A 12,136-nucleotide genomic window follows, 5' to 3' on the forward strand; every position below is an offset into this window, starting at 1 on the left:
TGTGGTAACAAGAGTAAGGATGTAAGACTTGGACAAGACCTCTGTGGAAACCCACCTGAGTACTTTGGTTGGATGAGAACTAAGCCACTAATGTCAATTAAGCAGTCAAAGAACTAAGGTCCTGTTGGTATTTGTCTAGTAGAGGCACATAATTCTTCCTGAGATTTTAGCCATGTTGACCTGTCTTTGACTAATCAAGGTCTTATAGTGAATGAATTTTGTCTACTCTACTAGTTTCACTGAAAGATCTGTTAATGGTTGATATTGCATGTAGAATTCTTTATGCCTGAATAGTTCTTTCCTTAGATGAATGATATAAGGGATTAATTAAGAAATTTCTCTAGTTGGGTGGAATCTGCAGACACTTACACTATAATGGATTATTGACTCTAGTGACCAATTGACCCTTGTTTCCTCTTCCCTGACTTATGCCCTTGTAGATACTGTTCTGCCTCATTTCTACAGGACCTCTTATAGTAGGGCAGCCTCCATTTCCTACACAAAACTTGTGATAAAGTCAAGATGTTAATATTATCATTGTTAGGACCATAACCTTATCTTCTGATTAACATGCTTCTTAACCTTGTCACTCTCCACTCCTTAGTCAAAGGAAAGTGGGGAGGGAGTAGAGGAGGAAGCAGAGAGTGATCTGAGAAGGTATAATTCAGAGATAAAATCTCTGTTAAATTGTTAGGAAACCCACATCCCAGATCATATCAAACTGGCTCCATGTATTCTTGGACCAAGTCCAAGTTGGCAGCAAGACGTGTGACATCCACCAGGGGATGACTCACAGGGTTAATGGGACCACAATTGGAAAGACAGTAACTCATGATCCTCTCAAAGCTGAGCTGCCCTTCTGTGAATGGACCTCTCTTTCCATTTTCATTTCTCTAAGTATCATGAAATGTTTTGACTCTACTTTCTAGACCCTAGCATGCATCTCCTGACTTCTCTTGCATATACTTACTAGAAGTAGCTCTGGTATAGAGGAAAGATCAGAATACTACCTGGAGCTAATAGGGGTCATTATTGACCTCCATCTATTTGCAGGGTCCATCTCATGCTCTTTTGTGGTGTGCTAGCAGTAACTGTACCAGCACATTGGATCTCATGGGACTGTAAGTAATCATGTAAGAAACCAAGATTTCTGGATTTTGGCAATTTTGACAGAGGTGGAAATAGAAATGAAAATGAAAAAGGCAGAGCAGTATCAATTCTAGTAGCCCCCCTACCCAACTCCTACCCTTTCAGTTGATGATCTTGCCTCCTACTTTTCTAAGAAAATTGAGTGTATTTGTTGTGAACTCCTCTACATTTACTCATTCCTTACAAGAACCTTTCTCTTTGTCATAGTCTATATTACTGATGGTGCCCTCTACTCTCACTTTCAGCACATTTCCTCCAGAGTCATCCTTGACCTCTCTCTTCTTTTATCTCATTCATTCCACTAGGTATTCATCTATGACCACCTTCTGTTCTGTCTACAAATATATCCAGGTATCCATGCATTTAAAAACTTCACATCAAGTGAAATTCACTGGATGCTCTGTTCCCTCAAACTATCACCTTTCATTTCTTCTTTCTTTCAGTCAAACTTCTAGCTCAATATTTCTATCTATACTCATTTTCTCTCTACTTACTCAGTTCTTAAACTTATATTATTTGACTTCTGACCTCATTGATCAATTGAAACTTTTCTTTCCAATGTATCAATTATTTCTTTATTCACAGATATTATGCTATTTTCTCAGCTCTCATCCTTCTTGGTATCTCTGTTTCATTTTACATTATTTTCATCCCGTAGATATTTTCTTCTCTTTTAGTTTTCCTGAATCTACTCTTTTTATTATTCTCATAAGTATCTAATTGTTCTTTATAGAATCATTAACTAGATTATTAAGTCAGATAGGTGGCATAATAGATATAGCACTAAGCCTGGAGTTAGAAAGACTCAATTATCCTAGTTCACATTTGGCCTTGGACTTCCTCTGTGACTCTGGGCAAATCACTTAATTTCTGCTTTCCTCAGTTTTCTCATCTGCAAAATGAACTGGAAAAGGCAAAGGCAAATCACTCCAGTATCTTTGCCAAGAAAACCCCAAATGGGGTCATGAAGTGTCTGACAAGCCTGAAAAATGGCTGAAAAATTAGGTTATTTTCCATTGTCTACCTCTCCAAGTGTGAGTACATGGCAAAGTTCTTTTGCTTATTTACATTCTCTTTCCTGGTGACCTCATCAGTTCTTAAGATTTGAATTATTTTCTCTAGGCAGGTGAGTTCCAGATTTACATATCCTTTCCCTAGTATTTCTCATGAGCTCTAATCCTACCACCTCTCTTGAACTGGATATCTTTTACACATCTCAAACTCAGCTTTTCAAAGCAGTGCATTATTTCCCACCCACCCTTGATTCTACCTTCCTTCCTTCCTTCCTTCCTTCCTTCCTTCCTTCCTTCCTTCCTTCCTTCCTTCCTTCCTTCCTTCCTTCCTTCCTTCCTTCCTTCCTTCCTTCCTTCTTCTTTTTTTCTTTTTTGCAAATTACACATTTCCACACAAGGTTTCCTAAGTTATATGATCGAACTTATCTTGTTCCCTCCCTTTCCTTCCCCCCTCCCAGTGTTGGTGGGTGAGTCGATCTGGGTTATGCATTTATTATCATGGAAAATATATTTTTATATTGTTCATTTTTGTAAGTGAGTAATCTTATAAAAACCAAAACCCCAAAACATATACTTAAATAAACAATTGAAGAAGTCTATGCTTTCATCTGCCTTCTGACTCCAACAGTTCTTTCTCTGGAGGTGGATAATATTCTTTGCCACAAATCTTTCAGAAATGTCCTGGATCATTGCATTGCTGAGAATAACTAAGCCTATTACAGTTCCCCCTAAAAGTGAATACAAATTCTTTTTTCTATTTAATGTACTTTAGAACTTGATCCAAACCTATAGCATATATTACTACTTTTTACTCACTCTACAGTCTGACTTAACTGTTTCTGTTGCTGTTTCTCATACATAACTCATGATTTTCTATCTCCATACCTTTGTGTGGTTAGTTGTTCCCCATGTCTAGAAGCCTATCCTTCTTTTGTAGGCTTCTTATGGTCTATAGTTTTCTTCCAGTTCTCAGTAGAAAGACTAATTTCTAATTGAAACTCTCCCTAATCCATACCCCTCCATTCTAGGTACCAGTTCCTCCCCTACAAAAATTAACTTGCATTTATTTATTGTATTTAATTCGTATAAATCTCTAAGAGACATATGCATATTTGAAAGACTACTCATCCAGGTGAAAGAATTGTCCTGATCACACCACCAATGCTCAGGAAGAAATCCCCAGGACTGAAATCCCAAGGGATTTTTCAGCCAGCCATTCTTTTCAAAATGCAACTGTTTTTGAGGTGATGACCTGTGAGTAATTTTTCAAATACTTACTCTGTAGAGTGCCTTCCTTCACTCCAGCTTGAAAGAAAGTGAATGTATGAGGGATTGGCATGCTACGAAACAAAGTCACCAACCCTTGCAATCATTTGATTCACATTCAGTGGAGGCCAAAGCATATGGCTGACAGCTGTCAGTCATTTGGATAGATAGGTATCTTCCTCGCTATGTCTGTTGACTAATTATTATGACCTTCAGAATTATTGCTAATGAAGCCTGATTTTCTTGTTTATATCTATGCATTAAATTAACCCTCCTGGAGATGGAGAGTTTATAACATTAAGGAATTAATGTTTGAAAAATAGAACCAAGGCTAAACTAAGCATCAGAGGAATACAAATAGTGTTCTTACTTCTTCCCTTTTCCTCCTTTTTCCTCCCTTCCTCTCCTTCCTTTGTTTCTTGAAAAGATGAAAGATGAAAGTCTCTGGCAGTATGTATTCAGTGACCATTTAGGTTTGTCTTGGTCTATATGACCTTTGAAATTTCGTCCAGCTCTGTGATCTTGTGAAATGGTTTTCCTACAAAATGATATATGATAAGGGTATAAAAGAAGCACAAATAAAGTGCTGACAGAGATCTGAGGTGAAGAAAAATCATTAATGACTGACAGTGGAGGTGGGAGGATAATGGACAGTTTCATAGATGAAATGACATTTGAGGTGAGTTTTAAAGAATGAGTCAGGATTCAATAAGGAAGGGAAGGAGGTTGGGGGAAGATGCTCCTATCAGGAGGAATTCATAAACAAAAACACACAGGTAGAATGATCAAGAGACAAATGCAAGAAGTCACTGCACAATCTAGTTTATGTTCATTTGTGACTTGATTTCTTTAATAGTGAGTTCTCCATGTACAAACTTAAATTATAACTCAGTATACCAAAATTCAGGAAATGTAGCTTTTCATAAATTCATCTGCTTTATAAAATGAGATTCCTTTGTATCCCAGGGGCATGGTCAATCTGGCTTCTATTGAATGGTCTTCAAATTCTCCATAGCAAGACCCTGGTTAAGTCACTTTATTTTCAGAAAATTCATTCTGTAAAGGGGAATGTTATAACCTCCCTTTCACATGGATATGAAGTAGATATAAGCTCCTAGAAGGAAGGAAATTGTATTTATAATACCAGAAGCATATTCATAGAGACTTTAATAAATGTGCTTCAGAGGCATGGATATTCTGAAGCCAATATCCTACCTGCTTCCTAGGATTTTACTGTTAAATTATCAGCAGGAGAATTTACATTTGAGAAGTTGGCAAATGTTTCAAATCTAGCATCCTTTTATTTTTGTTGTTGTTGACAGAGAAAATATTAATAATGAAAAAACTTAAAAAAATATTCTGTCATATACATATACATATATCCCTGAGAGTTGATTGTTTAACATTTACCAGCAAACCCCTTTCCAGAGGTAAAGAGTTATATGGTAGCACTCACTAAATCCAGTATTATAGGGAAAGATATCATTAGATGGAAAATTAGGGTCACTTGTTCACTGTAGCAATTAGAACAAGGACTCCTTGAATTAAGAGTTCTTCAAAAATACGGAGGACACTTGATCAGCTTCTTCCACTCATTTTAAGTGATTCTTTGGAAGCAAATGCCTCTCTAATGAGAGATGTCTGAACTAGTGAAGGGAAAAGGAATTCCATGCCCAGGACTTCCATTCGAAAGGTTTATTAAATATAAAATATATGTAATATAATTGTAGCTAATTGGAGATGAATGGGGTGCTGAAGGCCTCCAAAACGGTTCATATTGGAGGGATAGTAGGCTCATTCTCTAGGTTCGAGTGTTGTGGCAACTCCAAAGATGACTTCTCAGATTGCCCTTTGTGTTTATAAAAGTCCCTTCTGACCTTTCTTAAGGATGCTGCCTCCTTTCAGGATGGTTGCTGTCATCAAACAAACTCTAAATCTCCTACCTCCCCTTTCATATCTACACTTAGAGATCTTGGAGTGAAGGATTTGGCTGAGGGCAAAGGGAGTACGAGAGTGAAATTTTCCTGATTTATTCAAGGTTAACTAAAAAGGGGCCTCTAGAAGGTATAAACTAGGATACCAATTGTAGCCTGATTGCAGATGGACATTTTATCTCTGATGTTGTTATAAGGAAAAGAGGTGGTTTTAGAATTCAAGAGGAAAGTGGCAATTAAAGCTTACAGGACAAATGCCAGGCATCTAGTTGAATAGTAAATATTTTGGTACTAGATTTGTTTGATTCTTCATGTTGTCTCTCTAATTTGTTCCACTAATTGACCCTTCTGTTTTGTTTTAATTATTATTTTAATTGTTATTTATTTTTTATATTATTTAATTTAAGGCAAAATTGTTTTAATGATTTGATCATTTAAGGAGAATGGCCTTGGGTAATTCTTTCAAGGAAGGAATCAAAGACCTAATAGAGGTAACTTTGCCAGTCTGACACATCCCTAATACCCACACCTTGGCATTCTACATACAAAATGTTAACTCAGTTTCTATAGGGGAGATGGGCATAAACATACAGTGCATGGAGACCCTAACAAGGGGATAAAGACCTGAGCAATATTGATTAATTTACATTTCTCTGAGTGAGGAAGAGCATCTTCAATTACAAATTTCTCAGAAGTATAACTATGTCCTTTTTATGCTAAACAAGAAAGGGTATGGAACTACAGACATAAAGCAATATTCTGTGGAGCAATGAAGTTGGAAACATAGTAGAAGAGAAAGAAGTGCATTCAGATCTTGCTTCTTACTATCTGTGTGACCTGTGCTTTTCCCTGAATCTCCATTTCCTTACCTATTAGATGTTTGGGCTGTGCTACTATTGCTCTTCCTAGCTCCTACTCTAAACATCTAGATAATAGACCAAGAAAAGTTATGATTTAGAACATTATATGAAAAAAATGTTCTATCTGTTTTAAATTTTATTGAGCCAAATAACAGCCAAATGAAATTGGATGACAGTTGTGTCCCAGATAAGACATACTATTAAATGAAATGGAAATCCTCTTTCCATAAGAGGAAGGGTTTAGATGAAATAGTCTGGTTGTTCCAATACATTTTGAAGAATCTACTTTTAAGAATTGATTTCACCCATCTACAGACAGGACCCCTAGATTGGTAGCTGGATTGGGAGCCAGGAGAAGTCATATGGAAAGAGTAGGAGGCTGTGGGAATTAAGAGAGGTGGGGTGGAGTTTAGAAATTTCAGTTTCTTTAGCAAAAAGAATAGGGAGATATAACATAAGGGCAGTGAGTTAGGACAAAGTGAGCCTCCTGCAGTTGTCTGATCTACCAGACAAAGCCGGATATTGAGTTAATAGCAGCAACCTGGTGACTGTAATTTCCAAGCCCTAGGAGGCACATTAAACGTTCAAAGGCCAACAGAGGGATGGAGGAGGAAGTGATAGAAGCCCCAGTGAGTCTATTTTTCCCATGTTCCATTTTGTCTGTGTTTGACTCACCTAAAGTTAACACTAATAGAACATTTGCTCAGAAATGTCATCACTGAGATAAATGTGTTAAATTTAAACTCTCCAAAGGCTCCAATTCATCTGTTATAAAATTGAAATTGAATCAACACATCCTTAAATGGCTTTCACAGCCAACACAGCCAAGGGCATATTGTTTTCTCAGTCTTTAAGGCCTGGTCCAACTATTGGACTCAAGGTCTTTGGGAACTTTGGCTTTCAGACTATTTTATTCCCTACCCCCTTCCTAGTCACAAAGCAAAGTCCTAAAATGGGAAAAAAAAAAAACATTCTATCAAATTCTTATTTTCTATTCCATTAGAACATTAACCTGAAGCTTTGTCCTTTTTTTTTTTTGAAAATTTTGTTTAATTAGTCAATTTAGAATATTTTTCCCTGGTTACAAGAATCATATCCTTTCCCTCCCCCTCGCTGCACCCCTTCCCATAGCTGACGCGCAATTCCACTGTATTTTACTTGTGTCCTTGATCAGAACCTATTTCCATGTTGTTGATGTTTGCACTGGGGTGATCATTTAGAGTCTACATCCCCAATCATATCCCCCTCAACCCATGTAATCAAGCAGTTGTTTTTCTTATGTGTTTCTGCTCCCATAGTTTTTCCTCTTAATGTGGATAGTGATCTTTCTCATAGATCCCCTCCAGGTTGTTCATGATCACTGCATTGCCACTAATGGAGAAGTTCATTACATTCGATTGTACCACAGTGTATCAGTCTCTGTGTACAATGTTCTCCTGGTTCTGCTCCTCTCACTCTGAATCAATTTCTGGAGGTCATTCCATTTCCAATGGAATTTCTCCAGTTCATTATTCCTTTGAGTACAATAATATTCCATCACCAACATATACCACAATTTGTTCAGCCATTCCCCAATTGATGGGCATCCCCACATTTTCCAATTTTTTGCTACCACAAAGAGCGCAGCTATGAATATTCTTGTACAAGTCTTTTTCCTTATTATTTCTTTGGGGTACAAACCCAGCAGTGCTATAGCTGGATCAAAGGGCAGACAGTCTTTTATCACCCTTTGGGCATAGTTCCAAATTATCCTCCAGAATGGTTGGATCAATTCACAACTCCACCAGCAATGAATTAGTGTCCCTACTTTGCCACATCCCCTCCAGCATTCATTACTTTCCATAGCTGTCATGTTAACCAATCTGCTAGGTGTGAGGTGATACTTCACAGTTGTTTTGATTTCCATTTCTCTGATTATAAGAGATTTAGAACACCTGTTCATATGCTTATTAATAGTTTTGATTTCTTTATCTGAAAATTGCCTATTCATGTCCCTTGCCCATTTATCAATTGCTCCTTATAATTCTCCTTTTAAACTTGAGTAATTAGACCTTTGTCAGAGGTTTTTGTTAAGAAGATTGTTTCCTAATTTGTTGCTTCCCTTCTAATTTTGGTTGCATTGGTTTTGTGTGTACAAAAACTTTTTAATTTAATGTAATCAAGCATTAGTTTACATTTTGGGTTTTTTTCTTTTCTTTTCTTTTCTTTTCTTTTCTTTTCTTTTCTTTTCTTTTCTTTTCTTTTCTTTTCTTTTCTTTTCTTTTCTCTTCTTTTCTCTTCTTTTCTCTTCTTTTCTTTTCTTAAACCCATACATTCTGTCTTGGAGTCAATACTATGTATTGGCTCCAAGGCAGAAGAGTGGTAAGGGCTAGGCAATGGGGGTTAAGTGACTTGCCCAGGGTCACACAGTTGGGAAGTGTCTGAGGCCAGATTTGAACCTAGGACCTCCCATCTCTAGGCCTGGCTCTTGCTTGGTCCTAAAGTCTTTCCTTTCCCAATGATCTGACAAATACACTATTCTGTGTTCACCTAATTTTGAGACCATAAATTTACTTTAGGCTTTTTCTAATCTCTACTACCCAGATCTCAATTGTTACAATGCCCCCAAATCACCTTCTGTTTTCTATAGGGTTAGGACTTAAATTCATTAATATAGGGAACTCTGGGGTAAGTAAACTCCCTCTTCTAGTTCAAAGCACCATCTCTGCAACATATATAGTCTTTAGAGTTCTCAGAACACTGAGACACTAATTGATTTCCCCAAGATCCCATGTCCAATATGTATTTAAGATGAATTTTGAACCCAGATCTTCTTGGCTTGAGACAAGCTCTCTATGCATTACACCACTGTATCTCTTGACATTTTTATAAATAATTTGGGTGTATATGTAGAAATATATACACATGTAGATTTATATTTGTGTGGGCAGACATACATATGCATATGTATATACATATACATTTTTTCTCTTTGTCTCTGTATCTATATACATACACATGTTATCTGCCTGATTAGTCTCTATGCTCCTTGCAGGGAGGGCCTGCTTTCACTTCTTCTCAGTGTCTAGACACTTAAATATCTGATCAAGTTTTTCAGTTCATTGCTTCAATCCCAGTTTGTAATCTATTTTCAACAAGAAGATTAATACAGTGGATAAAATTTTGTGGATTATTTTTTAAGTTCCATCTTCATGGCTATTAGAGATGAGGCAGGGGAAGTGCACAAAAATAAGGCTGGAATGAACTTAATTTTCCCTTGTTTCAGGGGTTTGAAAAGATCATGAGAAAATATTGTTTCTATTTGGAACAAAATAGAAAAAAAACAAGATTAAAAAAGAGGATTAATTAATGTGACTGGGGATAGTAGTAAGTTGAAAATAGAGGAGGTTGAGATTTCAAAACCTATTCCATATACCCACAGAAAATTAGCAGCATTTAGTTTAGGAGATTAGTCCATCAATCTACCATTTTTAAATTATCAGTCAACAAATCAGTCAGTTCCTAAGCAATTATTAAGCACTTACTATGTACCATTCACTGTGCTAAGTACTGAAAGTTGTATTTTACTTTAAGTGACTGGTCAAAAGGATGAGAGCCTGTAGTACTGTTGAGGAACTTAGGAAGGCAAAATAAATCAACCAGGCAACAAACATTCATTAAATACCTTCTGTGCACTGAGGACTGTGCTAGTCTCTGGGGATAAGAAGATAAAATTCAATCAATACCAATCAAAAATCAATCAATCAATAAGCACCTTAGGAAATTTATATTCTATTGAAATCTTCAAGACTAGGAATACAGAGAGAAATAAGACTTTGATCCAAGGAATAGAATTTTCCAATATTTTTCCTTATTTATCATAGCTATATCAAACTCTAGGCCTATTGAGGTAAGAGGTGTTGGAAGTGTGGTTCTTGGGCTCAAGGATCTGGTTGTCTAGTAATCAATTCCAGTGAGTACATTGCTCCTTAGGATACGCTGGTAGAATAACAGTGAGGCAGATGTGGGATTACTACTTCCTGGAATTTTACTTTTATACCGTTGAGATACTGGGGCTTTAATGACTTCTTTAATAAAGTTGGCACAGAAATTCAAGATGTGAGAATGTTAATACTTTTCCAATAAATCTACCCATCCTAATGCTTCTGGAAACGCTGGTTGCTGATTATAGTTTTCCTGCACCAGGATCATTTCCCAGCATCTTGATGGGACATGACTGGTACTAGCCATTATGGACACTGGCAATTAATGGAAGGCAGGAATAGTCTAGAAGAAATGCCAGCTCAGGGGACCTTGAGTTAGAGCTGTCTGTAGCATTCACTATCTATTTTAGTATTAAAAGTTAGCAAGGGGAAACAGTCTTTACTCAAGGTATTGAAGAGCTTATAGTATCCCCAATAGACAAAAGATAAAATCTCTTTGGGCAGTCTAGGATGACCATCTTAGGCAGAAGCCAGTTATTGATCACCTCAGTTCTAAGCATGTCTTCGTTTATTTTTGTTTTTCTTTTCCCAGCACTTTGCCAAGCACATAGAAAATATTTAGTAAATGTTTATTGAATTGAACTGTACCCCAAAGGCAATGGGTTTTACTTAGGCATATTATTGCTACTGATGCTGGCCAATCATATCTCTGAAAAGAAACCTAGCTTCCTGAGGGCAGATTTTGGGGGGAGAAGAAGGGCCGGTTACTAGTAGATAATGTCCCATATTAAGGAAAGTCTTTTAGTTGGTTCTTGCAGGATTCGTGATAAGAATACATTGGCTCCAAACCCAGAGGGTTGTCAGTGCCTATAAGGGGCAATGGTGATGTTGCTCAAAACATTTCTGGAAATTCTTTTTCTGAGAAAATTCAAATGATTATTCCCAAATGGGAACAGAGTCCAACAGGAAGAACATTAGACTGGAAATGAAGAGAGTTGAGTTCTAGTCTTTGTTATATCACTATCAGTAGGTGACTTTGGTCAAATTGCTTAATATCTCTCAATCAACCTCTTTATTAAAATGAGAAAGTTTATCTTCATGATTTCTGAGCTTTATTGCTACTCTAATATTCATTCTCATTTAATCAGGCTATATTGTTTTTAAGCAAAAATGATTGCACTGTTTCCTTATTCCATAGTCATACCAACAATTAACTCTTTCAAATATCAAATCTATTTTCTTTTTTTGTTTATTTTTTATTTGAAAATTTTTATTTAATTATTTAATTTAGAAGATTTTTCCATGGTTACATGATTCATGTTCTTTCCCTCCCTTCCTCCCACCCACCTCCTGTAGCCAGCTAGAAATTCCACTGGGTTTTATGTGTGACATTGATCAAGAACTATTTCCATATTATTAATATTTGCACTAGAGAGATCTTTTAGAGTATACATCCCAAATCATATCCCCATCAAACCATTGTTTTTCTTCTGTGTTTCTACTCCTACAGTCCTTTCTCTGTATGTGGATAGCTTCTTCCTCATAAGTCCCTCAGAAATGTCCTGGATCATTGCATTGCTGCTACTAGAGAAGTCCATCACATTTGATTGTACCACAGGGTATCAGTCTCTGTGTACAATGTTCCCCTGGTTCTGCTCCTTTCACTCTGCATCAATTCAAATCCATTTCCAAATGATCGAGGTTTACCACCATCAAAGATGTGAAAAAAAAAAAGGATGATAAGTTCTGAAGCCCATTCCAAAAGGAAAAGCAGGCTGCAGTTGAATAAGTGATATCAGACAACCTGATTTCAAATCCTACCAGTCTCACTATCAAAATAGTCTTTAGCAAATCACTCAAATTTCTAAAGCCCCATCCAGTTGAAGAGACTAGACTAGATGGACTTGGAGGCTTCCTTCATCTCCCTATCCATGGACCTAACTTTGCTTTGCAAAATGAAAAGCTCTTTGCAAGGCATATCTTGCCTCTTG

The 12,136-nt window shown here is 36.8% G+C and overlaps 1 protein-coding gene across 2 annotated transcripts in view; it reads left to right on the forward strand.

The window, feature by feature from the left end:
* Positions 1-12,136, forward strand: part of CDH13 (cadherin 13) — a 1,329,441-nt gene that overhangs the window by 254,443 nt on the left and 1,062,862 nt on the right. The gene's annotated exons all lie outside the window — the stretch shown is intronic.

Source organism: Monodelphis domestica, chromosome 1, assembly GCF_027887165.1.
Source record: "Monodelphis domestica isolate mMonDom1 chromosome 1, mMonDom1.pri, whole genome shotgun sequence".
Lineage (NCBI taxonomy): Eukaryota > Metazoa > Chordata > Mammalia > Didelphimorphia > Didelphidae > Monodelphis > Monodelphis domestica.